The 13,888-nt window shown below is 50.4% G+C and overlaps 1 protein-coding gene across 2 annotated transcripts in view; it reads left to right on the forward strand.

Moving 5' to 3' along the window:
- Positions 1–13,888, forward strand: part of CHST11 (carbohydrate sulfotransferase 11) — a 263,396-nt gene that overhangs the window by 129,146 nt on the left and 120,362 nt on the right. The gene's annotated exons all lie outside the window — the stretch shown is intronic.

The raw sequence follows: 13,888 nt of genomic DNA on the forward strand, positions 1-13,888 counted from the left end.
ATCCCTAACCGTTAAAACAACAATTGGTTAAAAAAAAAAAAGTTGATATTCTTAGCAAAACTGCACTCTGATGTCTTATAATTTTCCTGGTCTGTGCTGTCTCCCTGGCCCCAAAATAAAATGTAATTGCTGATCAGATCAGCTGGCGTGAAGTCACTGAAAGTTCAGGAGTTGCCAACTGCATATTTGTGGGCCGAGCACATCTGTGGGCCGGCCCGGCTCAGCTCACATCGCAGGGCAGAGCTAAGTTGTCAGCCATTAATAGGGCATAATTGCCCCCAAATGCCAGCGGGAGCGAGACAGCCTGTCCCTTCTGCCTGCCCACCTCCTGGTCCTCTTGAGGGCTCCCTGAGATGTTCACAGCAGCACTCATGTGGTTCGGCCCTGCCCTGCCCGGTGCTTTCTTTAGCCTTTATCCTCGCTCTGTGATTACCACGTTCCGAGAAGACAGATGCGCAGCCCAGGGGCTGACCAGGAATTCGTAAACACAGAGTCTAGAAGGCTTGCAGGAATGCACCGGATGCAACTGTCTGTGGGCATTCCTAAGGCTGTGTGAGGGCCAGTCCGTGTGTGAGGGATCCAGTTGGGTTCTGGGTGAACTGCTTGAGGAAAAAAGGATCTAACAGGAAGAGAGGAAAAAAGCTTCCGGGGATGCCAAGCGTTGGCAAGATCCCTGAGGCCACTCCTGAGTTCTATGTTGTTTGATGGCCCCTTGTGCGTCCAGTCTTCAGTGTGCTAAAGTGAATTTACCTCTCTATAAGGTAGGCTCCAGGACAAAGGACGGAAAGAGGGAGAGAAGGCGGGAGGGGAGGCAGAAAGGAAGAAAAGTTACCATTCATTGAAAGTATCATCTACGTTCACTATACTGCACTACGCTATTCGAGGCATTTCCATACATATCTCATTGTTTCTAGGTTGAACCCCATTTTTCAGATAAGTTAACTGACGTTCAGTTGACTGAGCAATTTGCCAAGGTCACAAAGCCCCTAAATGTGGTAGAGCCAGGCCCATCTGACCTAGCGAGATTGTGGGAGGATGAGAGCCTCTCACGTTCTCTTTTCCAGGTGGAAAAAATGCTTCCTTGAGGTTCTCTTTCTTAGTGACTCAAGCTGAGATGGGTGTGCGCAGGACAGCTGTAAAAGTCCCAAAGTTGGGGGCCAAGGCTTGTGGGGTGCTACGGAAGGCATAGTAGATTTCCAATAAACAATTGAAGTTTTGTTTTTTGCTTCCTGAACCTGATATTTGGAGAGGCCTTTGCCTCTGGGCTGGAGCCAGGCTAAGCAGGAATCGCCCTCAGGAGCTCTGCCATGGGATAGCACACCTTGGTGAGATTGGGAAGTTGGGGTCTTTAAGTTTAGACTGATAAAAGCTTGAATTATCCCAGGGGGTCGGGAGGGAGAGCTGTTCTAGCACCCACCTGAATAGCTTTCTCAGCAATGCTTGCCCAACTCTGTTTCTTCTGCACACATGTATGGGGTGAACAGAGCGAAAGCACATGGGGAGGAGAGGCACATAGGTAATAGACATGATACGTGCTGTACGATAGAAGCTTTTCAGTTATGGGAGAATCAGAAGCGAGTCATCAACCCTTCAAAGTACGGGGCAAGTGGGAGGCTTTGTAGAGGGGGTGGCGGTTGAACTAGGTGTTTGAAGACGCGTCAGACTTCACCTGACAGAGAAGAGGGAACAGCATCACAGAGAGGAGGAACAGCAGGAGTGGGGGCCCCAGGAGGGCCCGTCTGTGGCACATTCAGAGAACGGTGAGGGGTTTGCAGCTGGAGTGAGCTGCTGGGAGCCGGTTGAGAGAAGGCGGGAAGGGCAGGGTGGTGCCGGCTGGATGAGGGTTGCCCACCCGGGTGGTGGGTGTAGGCTTCACCCGCCAGTAGGATGGCTGGTCCCAAGGAGCCCACAGGAGATCGTGTACGACCGACCAGCCGGCTGCCGCTTCCGAGTCAAGCCGCTTGTGAACCGCGGGCTCCTCTGAGGCAGAGCACGGCCTCGTCTACAAAATGGGCTGGTTCTGGGGTTCTCAGCCCTGGCTGCACATCAGGACCACTCAAGGAGTTTTGACGAAATGGCCGGTGCCCAGGCCTCACCCAGACATTCTGATTTTACCTGTGGGTCCGCGATAGGGCTGGGGCATCGGTGGTCTTCAGAGTTCCCGGTGATTCTGATGGGCTGCAGAGTTCAGAAGCACTGGATTGGCAGGCCCATAGCGGTCCCTCCAGTTCAAAACTCTTCGATTCTTTGATTCTCCTATAGCCCGTTCCAGGAAAAGCGCTTCCAAGCCTCCGCACCGAGGCGGCTCCCTGTCGTTTGTTACAAAGGCCCTGTGTCCGTGCTCAGCACTCAGCCTCACGGAGATCACATGCCCTCGTGCTCCATTGGCAGGTTGGTGAGTCGAGGCCCTGAGTGTTGGAGACCCCGCGCCGGGTGGACAAACCCAGGAGGCGGGGCCCCCGGGCAGGGACTTGGGAGGACCCTGTGTAAAGGACACTTGAGCCACTCGGCTCTGGACCCCGTAAGGAGGAGAACGCAGACTTGTTCCGTGCCGGGCATCCGATGGGCCCTTCAGAAGGAGCAGCCCCAGTGTTGGCTTCCCAGTGAAGGAGCCAACGGGAGAGGCTCTCTGCCCTCCACACTGTTGGTTAAGACTGGTGCTAATAATGGTCAGACACACTGGAGAAGGCAAGAAAGAACAGACATCGTACAGCCGCCAACTCTGGGCAATTAATCCCTTCATTACCAACCACCTGGTAAATGACGAGTCCATCTAATTATCTTGTTTTGACCCAACAGCTGTCTACCAGCCAAAGAGGGATTAATTGATTTAGTTGTGGACTGGCTCCTTATGCAAAGATATTACTTACTGTCAGTCTAGCAGAACGGCAGCTGGCTGGCAAAGATGAACTATTACGTGAACTTGATCTTACACACAGGGCTTGGGAGAATGCTTCATTATTAATTGCAAATTACAATAGACGAGCGAGCCCGTTGCAAAAACCAGGGACAGCGAGCCGCCTCCTTCACCACGGCCGGTGGCTCCATTAGTTTTGAACCGGGGAAGGTGCCCTGGTCAGATTTCCAGTCAAGCCAGGACAGATGGGGACTCTAGAGTCAGACACGATTTGGGTCAGAGGAGAGAATGGGTTGCGTGAAGGAACTGGGGGATCCCAGCCCAGGTTGGCCTCCCAGCATTGGTTTCTTTATCCGTAAAATAGGAGCACAATACAGTCTTGCAAGTTTATGAGATTCAAAATCATGTATACAAAGCACCTAAGACAGTACCGAGAAAGAGTTGGTGTTCATCAGTAGCCAACAGCGGGCCGAGTTGAATTAGGCGACCTGGGACTTTTCTTAGGGGGTCTGGGCCATGCTGGGCCCCTGTGCTGCAGGCTCAGAGACTTGGCAGATGTACACTTGGAATTTTGTTGAATAACAGTAAGACAGACGATTTCCTCTTGCCCGGAAGCTACTAGCTGTCCATGGTGAGCACTTCCTAAAAAGTTTGATGACTGTGACTGGTTGACTCTGTTATTAAGAAGCCGGGTGTAGTGACTGATGAGGCCGTGGGTGCTTCCGCGCGTGGACGTGACACGTGCGTGAGTGTGTGTGCCTGGACGGTCAGCCCACGGAACGCGGCGGATACAGCCGTTAAGTTTAGAGACCTCCTCCGCTAATGTTGATCATCCCCCAGTCCCTGGCGAGGTGCTTCAGTAATAATAGCTATGAAATAGGATCCCCCTCTCTGTGTGCTGTAAATGTGATGCTGCTGAGCGAATGGCTTCATCCGAATTTCACTCGGCCTGCCTTTAGAGGCAGTTGCTCTGTTTCAGAGAGCCTAATTTGACCCAATATATTCAAATCTAGAGCGTGAGCTCCGTGCCCTAATGGGGCTCTTCTGTGTCAGTCTGTGTGAGTACAGTCTGGCCCATTTCCACCAGAGAAGGGCATCCGAGTGGCAAAATGACCCCCGGCAATTTCCAAATGGTAACACAGCTGTAAAATCTGCCATTTTCGGAAAGTTATTTCCTAAATTACCCCCAATTATAGGAGGCCTCTACATAATGTGATTTTTCTGTAAATGACACAACTCAGGTAGCTTCTCAGCCAATTGGATTTGAACCGTGTTGGATGCGTAGGGCTGAAACTAAGCCCTGGCTTGTTCTCAGATTCTCTGTAGGAGAGATCTGGGTGGGGGTGGGCGATATCACCTGCCCCCCATCCCCATCCTCCTCTCTTTCCGAAAGTGAAGTTGGCCTGCAGATCTGGTGGGGAGCAAGGTCTCCGCCCCGGCTTCACCACTAATTACCGTGAAATCGCAGGCAAACAGTTGAAGCCTTTCCAGCCCTGGAGACTTTGTAAAGAAGGAACAAAATACCAACAGTTCAGTTATCAAAGATTAAATCAGAAAGTACAGAGAAAGTTCTGGACTCGTGGCAAGCTGTTCAATCAATGCTGATTTCTTTTCTTTTCTTTTCTTTTCTTTTCTTTTCTTTTCTTTCTTTTCCTTTCTTTTCAAGCTTAGATGAAACCTCTTTCAGGAAGCTAGCTCTCCCTGTTTTTTTTTTTTTCTCTCTCCAAGCTCAGGTTAAATGTCCTTCTAGAATGGTGCTGCCTACCAGGAATAATCGTGATTCACATATCCCATGCATCTGAAATGATGTTACGGGCCTTGAGCTCCTTGAGGGTAGGGGCTGTGTCTTGTTCACCCAGTGGCTGTCTCCTGCCAGCTGCCAAAGAGAGGGGCTCAGCAGGTGTTTCGGCAGTGAAGGGAGCTGCCCGCCCGTGCCTTGAGCAAGTCTGGTGTGGACATTCATGCTGAGAAGGTGATCAGGGCATCAACCATCAGAGCAGGAGGTCTCATGAGGCCCAGTGATATCTGGTCCAGAAATACATCTCCAAGCTAAGCCGATGCCTAGGTCTCCCCTGAACACATTTTTCCTGACGGTATAAAGTGCGAGGACTGTGGCAGGGCTGATGCTTAGAAAAGCAGCATGGAAGCCAGCATGTGTCAGCGTGGGAGGTGGGAGAGAATGGATGCAGGGCTCGGGTGCTTGAAGGAGACTGGAAAGAAAACAGGGGTGGGGTAGGGGGATTGCTTAAGCCAGACCTCACCCTCCTTCCATACTTAGTCCACATCCAGCCCTGTTTCTTTCTTCCCTCCTTCTTCCACGGCATGTGGTACAAATAGGAACTCAGCAAATGTGCACTGAATGAAGTAGAACTAAAATTTCCGTCCCCTTGTGTTCCCACTCAGGTAGCTTGCTCGGCTGCCCTAGACCGGGCGGCTTCCAGAACAGAAACTACATGTCTCACGGTGCTGGAGGCCAGAGGTCCCAGGTTAAGGTGTTGGTAGGGCCGGCTCCTTCCGAGAGCCGTGAGGAAGAATCTGGTCCATGCCTCTTGCCCAACTTCTGGTTGTTTGTTGGCAGTTGTTAGTGTTCCGTGGCTTGTGGAGATGTTACCTCCGTCTCTGTCTTGCCCCCTCATGAGGTGTTCTTCGTGTGTGTGTGTGTGTGTGTGTGTGTGTGTAGCCTGAGCAAGGGCACAGGAGAGGTGGCACATGGCGACAGATGGCTCCACCCTCCCCGCATGGTTATGCACCAGCAGAGCAGAGAGGACGTGCCTTCAAGGGACTAAAGCATTGTCCCTCCTGGGCGGGCAGCCCCACCCACGCCCCTCTAGTTGGGACAGGCAGGCCAAGGATTTGCCAAAACACAGGTTCCTCTGTAGCTCCTTGTAGAAAGGACTTCTAGAAAGGTCTGCAGCTCCAGGGCCTCCAGCTGATCTTCCACTGTTTGATATCTGCATTACCACATTGGGAGGCACTGCCAGGTCGGCTGTGTCCCAGCCTTGGCAGGTGTTGGGCAGCCCTGGAAAGAAGCTGGCCGTTCTGGAACTTACCACAGGGGTGTGACGCCCGGGCAGGCTCTGGTGCTGCCTAAAACGGCTTTTTGCAGCATTTCTTTTTTCCTCATCTTAAATCAGGGGTTTTAAAGCCACAAAAGAGCCAATATGCAGTCTGGCAGTCATTTTGAGTATTGGAGAAATGGCTCTGACCGTCTGTTCCGTCTCCAGCATGTTCCCTGCAGGAACATCCACAGATATATCCATGGGTGTAATGACATCCTGCCAATGCAGAGCTTTGTTCTCAAGAGGTGGGCAAGTTCAGTGCTTGCTTGGATCCAGGCCTCACGTCCTGTCCCAGTGTTTGGGGAAAAGTTCTGAGACAAAGGGGAGTGTCTGAGGCCACACAGCCTAGAAGTGGTCAAGAGCACGGGCCTTGGAAGTAGCCCACGTGGGCTAGAGTCCCGGGGCCACCACCTGCCAGCTACGTGACTTGGAAAAGCTTCTTACCCTTCTCTGTGCCTGTTTCCTCACCTGCAAAATGAGGATAATACTGGCGCCCACGTCATAGGGTTCTTGTGAAGATTAAATGAATCCAGACATGTGAAGTGCTTGGAAGGGTGCCTGGCCCTGAGTGAGGCCAGTGTAACTGTTTGCTGTTTGTTGCTGTGATTGTTATTCAGGCACGAAAGCCAGAAAGGAGCAAATGATCCCTGGGGACAAATGAGCAAGTCCAAGTTCAGGTCACTTGGACGACAGAGCTCCGTAGAGCTAGATCATCTTCTCCCCGTTACAAGGGAATTCTGTCTGTTAGAGCTGGGGTTCTCCGCTTGGGCTGCACTTTAGAATCAAAAGAGGAAATTTTAAAAATCCCGATGCTCAGGCCACACCTTCAACTCACCAAATCCGCGTTTCTGGGGCGTCAGTGCTTTGTAAAAGCCTCCCTGTTGATTCCAGCGTGCAGCCACGTCTGAGAACCACTGCTCTGGGCTTTTACTATCGAAGACCGGTCCTTGGACCAGCAGTGTTGGCATCACCCAGGAACTTGCTAGAAATGCAGAGCCTCGGTCTGCTGAATGCAACTGAGGAAGGCTCTTGAGCAAACGGCCCCATCCTGAGGCTCCCAGAAGAAGCATTGATAACAAGGTGGATTAGATAGCAAGGGACTGGTGCATGCGTTTTGGAGGCGGGGAAGCCAGAAGAGGTCCTTATCTCTCCCAGAGCCTGGCACGCTTTTGCTTTCGGAAAACTTAGGAAATAAAGCTGTGTTTATGTGGCATGGAGTGCTTGTCAGTGGCCGGGACCCAGAGTCCCGCGGTAGGCTAGCTTGATGGCCAGCCTTGCAGTTAGTTCCTCTGGATGCATTAAATATCCCTAATGGGCTCAACTCAGGGGGGAAAGAAATGTGGCTTCGAGCCAAGTGCCCTGGGAGTGAAGGCCACTGCAGTGCTGTTAGAAAGCAGCTCCGGCCTTCCTGGATGCCGTGACCCTGGGGCAAAGGGGATTTGCAGGCTTCGGAGGTACGCTGGGCTCCCTTGGGTGGCCAGAGTTCAAGTTTGTTCTCTTCATGGATTGGGCTGTTCCTGACCTCACTTTGTTAAGAAACGAGAAGGAGGAACCCAACGTGAGCCCTGCATACTCCCCCTACCCTCCCTGCTGCCTTTATTTCCAAATGACATTTTCAGATGTCATCCTCCCCCACCCCCTGAGCCCCGAATGCAGCAGATCTCAAGTGGTTTAGTAGTAAGAGAATGGAGTTTCGAGCCCTAGGTTCTAAGTTGAAATTCTGCCTTTTTTCACTTACTAGCAATAGGATCTTGGGGAACTATCTCAGTCTCCTAGGGCTTTCAATCCCCTCACCAGGAAAGTAGGAAGAATTTATTTACCTTTAGCTAAAGAGGCCACATGGTACCGCAGTGAAAACCGTGTTCTCCCCATCAGGCCGGCTCGGTTTAAATCCATACTTCCTGGCAGAGGAGCCTTGGGTTGATTCCTAATCGCTGGGTGCCTCAGTATCTTTATCCGTGTAATGGGGATAACAGCAGTACCTGCCTCTTTGAACTGTTACGAGAATTTAAGGAGTTGCCTTGTGTCAAGTGCTGGGACGGACGCCAGCAGGACGCTCTCAAAGGTGCCAGTGAGCATTTTTTTGCCTTTATATTTTCTTTGAAACTCCCCACTGTTCTCCCTTTTGAAACAAATGATCGTCACAATCTGGGTCCCAGTAACTGACTGAAAAAAAGCTTGTGTGGCCCTGTGGCTTTTACAGTTCCTCCCATCCAAACAACCTGTTACTGCCCTTCAAATGCATCATTCCTCAGTTTGCAGCTGCAGAAACTGAGGCACAGAGAGGCGGTGCCATGGTTAAAGTAAATTGGGCGGGGCCATCTGGTCTAGGTGAGGTGTTGCGGAGCCAGGATTCAATCCAATGCCGAAGCCCACTGCTCCGGGGGGCAGGCCCCCTCCGTTGGCGAGGCTGGCGTAAAAGTTCTTGGCCTGGGTGGGTGACCTGAACTCCTTTGATTCCCAATTCACTGGTCCTGAGGTACAGGTGAAAAGCCCCTCTTCCAGGGGGAGTTCATAAATGAGCCAGCTCCGTGCCTGTTCTCGGTAGCTGGCCAGCTGGAACTCAGTATGGGGAAGACATTGGCTGCTCCAGGCACCCCTGGGGGAAGCTGGGTCCTGAGGTCCTGCCTGTCCCAGCTCCAGGACAGGGATGCAGTGACCGGAGGAAGGATGACGGGGGCTGTGTGCACCCGCATCCCGAGCCCGCAGCTTCTCTCTGTTTCCTGGCTTCCAGACCTCTCCCAGAAACTCACTCAGCCCCTTCCTGAGTCAACAGGGCATCCTTGAGCCAGGAACAAGGGTGCTCAGGCCAGAGATGATGCCTGAAACAGGGAAATTGCAGGGAGGTACTCCCATGGATTTAAGAGTTGGGAGGCTGCTTTTGGATGTTCCTTTTTGAGTACTTCCCGGCCTAGGCACAGGGACCATCTGTAATTTTCTCCCCAATTCATTCTTCTCTCCTAGAGGGGCCTGTTTACCAGCAGTAGCTGATGGAGGGAATTGTAGGAAAGGGTTAATTCACCCCTGCAGCCCATTTATCACCGAGGGTAAGGAATTACATAAACTCACCCTAAGCTTTTGGAGTTTGCAGGTGGAACATTCTGGGTTCCACTTTTCTTTTCTTTTTTTTTAAAAAAAAAATTTTTTTTAACGTTTATTTATTTTTGACACAGAGAGAGACAGAGCATGAACAGGGGAGGGGCAGAGAGAGAGGGAGACACAGAATCTGAAACAGGCTCCAGGCTCTGGGCTGTCAGCACAGAGCCCGACGCGGGGCTCGAACTCACAGACTGCGAGATCGTGACCTGAGCTGAAGTCAGACGCTTAACCGACCAAGCCACCCAGGTGCCCCTGGGTTCCACTTTTCAAGAGCAAGCTGGAAGTCCATTAAGAAGGGACCGCTTATAATCTTTACAGAGGGACAAATGTGTGAATTCGAAAAAGCTGGTCCCTTAGCTCCTAAGGGAGCCCAGCCATCCACCCTCATTGCAGCAGCCTTGTACTTCTGATGCAGCAGCTGAAAGCCTCATCTCATTTTGTAGGGAAATTGCTAGAGTGACATTTGGAAATAAGGAGGCTGTCTCGGGATATGTCCCTCAAAAGTGTTTTGTCACCACTTAGACGGGCTCACAAAGGGTACCTCCAACCTTCTGCTCTCTGCATTGGGTCTCTCTTATTCCCAGACTGGTTCATCTTAGTTTAGAATCTCAGCCTCAGTAGGTTTTTCTCCAGTTTACAGGATAAATGAGCTGGTGTCTGAAAAGAAATGTGACTTTTTTAAAGAAATTGGCAGATACGTGGGGAGTTCAGAAGCAGCTGACATCCAATTATTCACGGTCCTGGGGGAAAGGGATTGAATACGAAATAGAAATCCACAGATAATCTCCAAAGCTCATGTTAATCAATAGCCTTCTTTTCCAACAGTGCCTTTAACCAGTGCCAAAAAATTGGCTGATTCATCGCTCTCTTCGAAACTGAGATCTTAAGAGATCATACAGGAGAAATAATTTGCCAACCCCTTTCTTAATGAGAAGGATCCAAAGGAACTGATTTTTCCCCCTTCTGAGTAAAGTGCCATTTTTCTCGAGTAAGTGGCAAAATGAGCTTATTGTGTTGGTTGGTATGTTCATTGTCTGATTAGAGAAGAGCATATAACATTGCAATTTTCTTTTTGCTGAAAAGAAAACATGATTGGGATTCAGGGGTAGGTAATCTTGAAATAAGAACCAGGAGCTGGGAAAAGGAAGCCCTTGCTATTGATAAGGAAGTTCCCCCCCCCCCCCCCATCGTGGTGTAACTCAGTCTCAGGGAAGAAGTGATAAACATCTTGTTAAGATAAGGCCTTGCCAAAAACAGCCCCTGGCAAATTGTTGCCATTCGTTATCGGATTAGTGCAGCAAGCACAGCGCAGGCTTTTCTTTCTTGAGCCTAAGAAAAGCCTGCTCATCTTTATCAGTTTGGATGTTCAAATTTAACTTGCTCAATAGCAAGGTCCAAACCTGGTGCAAACCTTGGAAGGCTGCAGTGCTTCTGGGCTTTTTCACAGTGGGCTCTTGGGAAGGCCACAGATTACAGCCACCAGTGTGGGGGGTACACCTTAATCGTGACCTAAGGAAAGGGCCTGTTAGGGGAATAAAAGCCAAGCCAGTCTCCAAGGTGAATGTGTACCGCAGGAGTTAAGGGAACCAGAGCAGATACCTGTTCTTCCTCTCTGGTGCTGTCCTTGACTTTGCCCTTGACCCAGGGTCATTCACAGCCTTTTAGAGCCTGGAGTTACTTGCCTCCCAAACTGTGATAGGCAGAACCAGCCTCACAACAGAGGTCCATACCCTAATCCCCAGAGTCTGTGAGTATGTTACTTCACATGGCAAAAAGGGACTTGACAGGTGTGGTTAAGTCCAGGATTTTAAGTAGGGAAGATTATCGTAGATCGGTTTAGGGTAGTCACAATGGAGGTGATAGAGATGTAGATGATGGGTAGAAGCAAGGGTCAGGGTGATGTGAGGACCAAGCCATGAGCCAAGGAGAGCAGGTGGCCTCTAGAAGGAACTGCCAGCACCTGGACCCTCCGGAGGGTAGGAGAATACATTTGTGTCGTCTTTAGCTGCCCGACTTTGTAGTGGTTTGTTTCAGTGGCCGTTAGGAGACTGGTCCATGAGCTCCCCGGTCCAGGGTTTGCGAGAGACCTGGAAGGTGCTGGAAGGTGCTGGGTTGGTCACCTCAGGAAAGCGGAATCTCGCAGCGGTCTGTTGGGTGTGGAACACGAGGATACTGCTGACGGAGGTGGTGAGATTGCCTCCACGAAGAGATGGCTTTGAGCCTAAAGTGAAGTTCTGTGAAAATGTGCAATGAATCTAAGTTGTGAGCCGGCAACTTTGGTGGCCAAGCCACTGGCTCATTGTGGCGCCCACCCCTCCAGGGCATGGGCCGGGATGGAGCCGAAATCCTTGTATTTGTAAGCGTCTCCTTGACAACCATATACACCACCTGAAATTTCCATCACGCTTTTTTTGGTGATGGGTTCCTGTGGATGGGAGGTGCTCCCACTATATTTTGTCAGTACATCATAGGACTGGATGCATATTTGGAGGTCGTGGTGTTACATTTGTGGGGATTTTCCTTCATGGTTCTATAGTGCTACAAGTGTTCTCAAAGTATTGTGCTAAAGGCTGGCTCCATCGAAACTCCTGCTCCCTAGATGCAAAGAGAAGGACGCCCAGGGTACTGAGTGAGTCCCCCAAAGCAAGTTCTCCATGAATAAGACGAGGCTGAACTTCAAGTCTAAGCTAGGGGAGGGCGTAGAGTGTGGTGCTGGTTTAGAGCCGATGCCCTGCCAGCCCTAGCTGGATGACCTTAGTCAAGTTACTTAACCTTCCTGTGCCTCAGTTTCCTCATCTGTCCATGCAAGGGTAATCATAGGACATACCTCAGAAGTTTGTTCCAAGGACTAAGGAAAGATGCAGCAATGAAATGCTTAGAACAGTGCCAGGCACGTTGTGGGGTGTGTAATTGTATACCAAGAGCAGTAGTGGCCACAACCATAACCAGGGTCAGCTGAGTCCTAGATCAGGGCTCATTCCAGGGTTCCCCACATACTAAGAGCCGGAGCACCCCAAAGCCGTCTCATTCTGCTGGAGCATTCTAAAGTGCTAAACAAAGTCGGTTCCTTAAGTTCTAGACCAGGTCCTCACATGTTTTCTAGATAGTGACTATCGTAGGTCTCTGGTAACAGTTCAGCGATGCCGTGGCAGTGTGAAAGCAGCTGTAGACAATGTGTAAATGAACGGATGGGGCTGGGTTTGGTCCACAGGTGGCCTTTAGACACGGCTGAGAGCCAGAAGCTCCCAGTTCAAGTCCCGGCCTCATCATACCCGCAAGAGTGTTCTTGAGCATGTCACACGGGCTCTCAGGGCTCAGGTCTGTCACCTCTAACATTGGGAACAACCATGCCTCTCTCTCTTAGGCAACGGCGAGGACAACGAGAGCGATGTATAAAACCACAGGACCAAGCCTAGTGCGGTTATTAACATTTTGTCACTGATGCACGATCGTGGTCCAGGCCACTGCTGGTAGATAAAGCATGCACGTGCACTTGGTCTAAAATGTTGCATGCTGGCCCCCAGCTCTCCTGTCTGCAGTTGCATGATGAGGTCAAGAAAGACTTATTTATTTTCAGTTACATTCTTATTTAATTTCAGTTGCATTCATCTTGTCTGGGGATAGGAGAAAAGCACCAGCCTCTCAAAGCTCCCCTTTACTGTGATGAGATGTTTCTCAAGCAACAATGCCTTCCGTGTAGTGCGAATTGATCTCCATTCTGGAAATTGCAAATGAGCAAAATGACTGTGATGAATGGGGGCTCCAGAGAAGCACAATGCTCGTTCTCAATGTCTCCGGCTGGAGAAGGGGAACCTGAAGCCTTGATGGGGGAAGATGGGTGGTAAATGAATTGCGGAGCTGAATCACAGAGTGGTTAGTGAATAAAAAGCATTGTGCTAAGCAATTATGCATCTCATTAAGATGCACTCAGTCTCGGCCTCGATTGTAGGGGAATTGTCAGAGCCATTATGTGCAAACGTCAATTTTGAGGTCTGAAAAGAGGTCAGTGCATAATTGGCAGGAGAAGAAAGAGGAGGGAGGTGGTTTGGAACAATAGGTATTAAATGGCCGTAGCAGCACGGAAGATGGGACGCAAAGAGGCAGACACTCCAGTCACTCATGACTAAGCGTGTGGTCTCAGAGTCACATACGGGCCACATGGACAGCATATTCGGTGTCCTTCATAGGCCTTCTTGGAATCAAAGAGGTTTACTCTAGAAGGTCGCAAGTGTGGTGCTTCGGACATGCTTGTCGAATGAATGAATGAATGAATGGTGCTTGTCACATGTTTGTCAAATACGGGAATGAATGAAGGAATGAATGAACAGATTAACAAGCCAATAATCATGTAAAATGAGGATAATAATAGCACCTACTTCGTTTGGCTGGTGTGAGAATTAAACGGGATAACTCACTGAAATCCTGAGAACGGTGCCTGGCAGGAGCAGGTGCTCAATCTCAGCCAATGCTGGTCCTATTTTTTCCTTAGGTGCGTTTGTCAGCTAGGTTCGTCGTAACAAGCTACCACACAGAGTGGCGGGCTTACACAGCAGGTGTTTATCTTCTAGGTTCTGGAAGGTGGAAGTCCAAGATTGAGATGTTTAGCGGGCTAATGTCTGGTGAGGCCTGTTCCCGGCCAGCGGACAGCCATCAGCTTTCTGTGCCCTCACGTGGCCTTTTCTCTGTGCGAGTAGAGAGAATGGAGGGAGAAGGATCTGGTGTCCCTTTTACGGACACCAATCCTAATGGATTAGGGCCCCATCCTTATGACCTCATTTGAACTTGATGACCTCCTTAAAGGCCCTGTCTGTGGGGTTAGGGCTTCAGCATATGGATTTGGGGAGGACACAATTCTGTCTTTAATACCCGTAAA

This window comes from Prionailurus bengalensis, chromosome B4, assembly GCF_016509475.1.
Source record: "Prionailurus bengalensis isolate Pbe53 chromosome B4, Fcat_Pben_1.1_paternal_pri, whole genome shotgun sequence".
Taxonomy (NCBI): domain Eukaryota; kingdom Metazoa; phylum Chordata; class Mammalia; order Carnivora; family Felidae; genus Prionailurus; species Prionailurus bengalensis.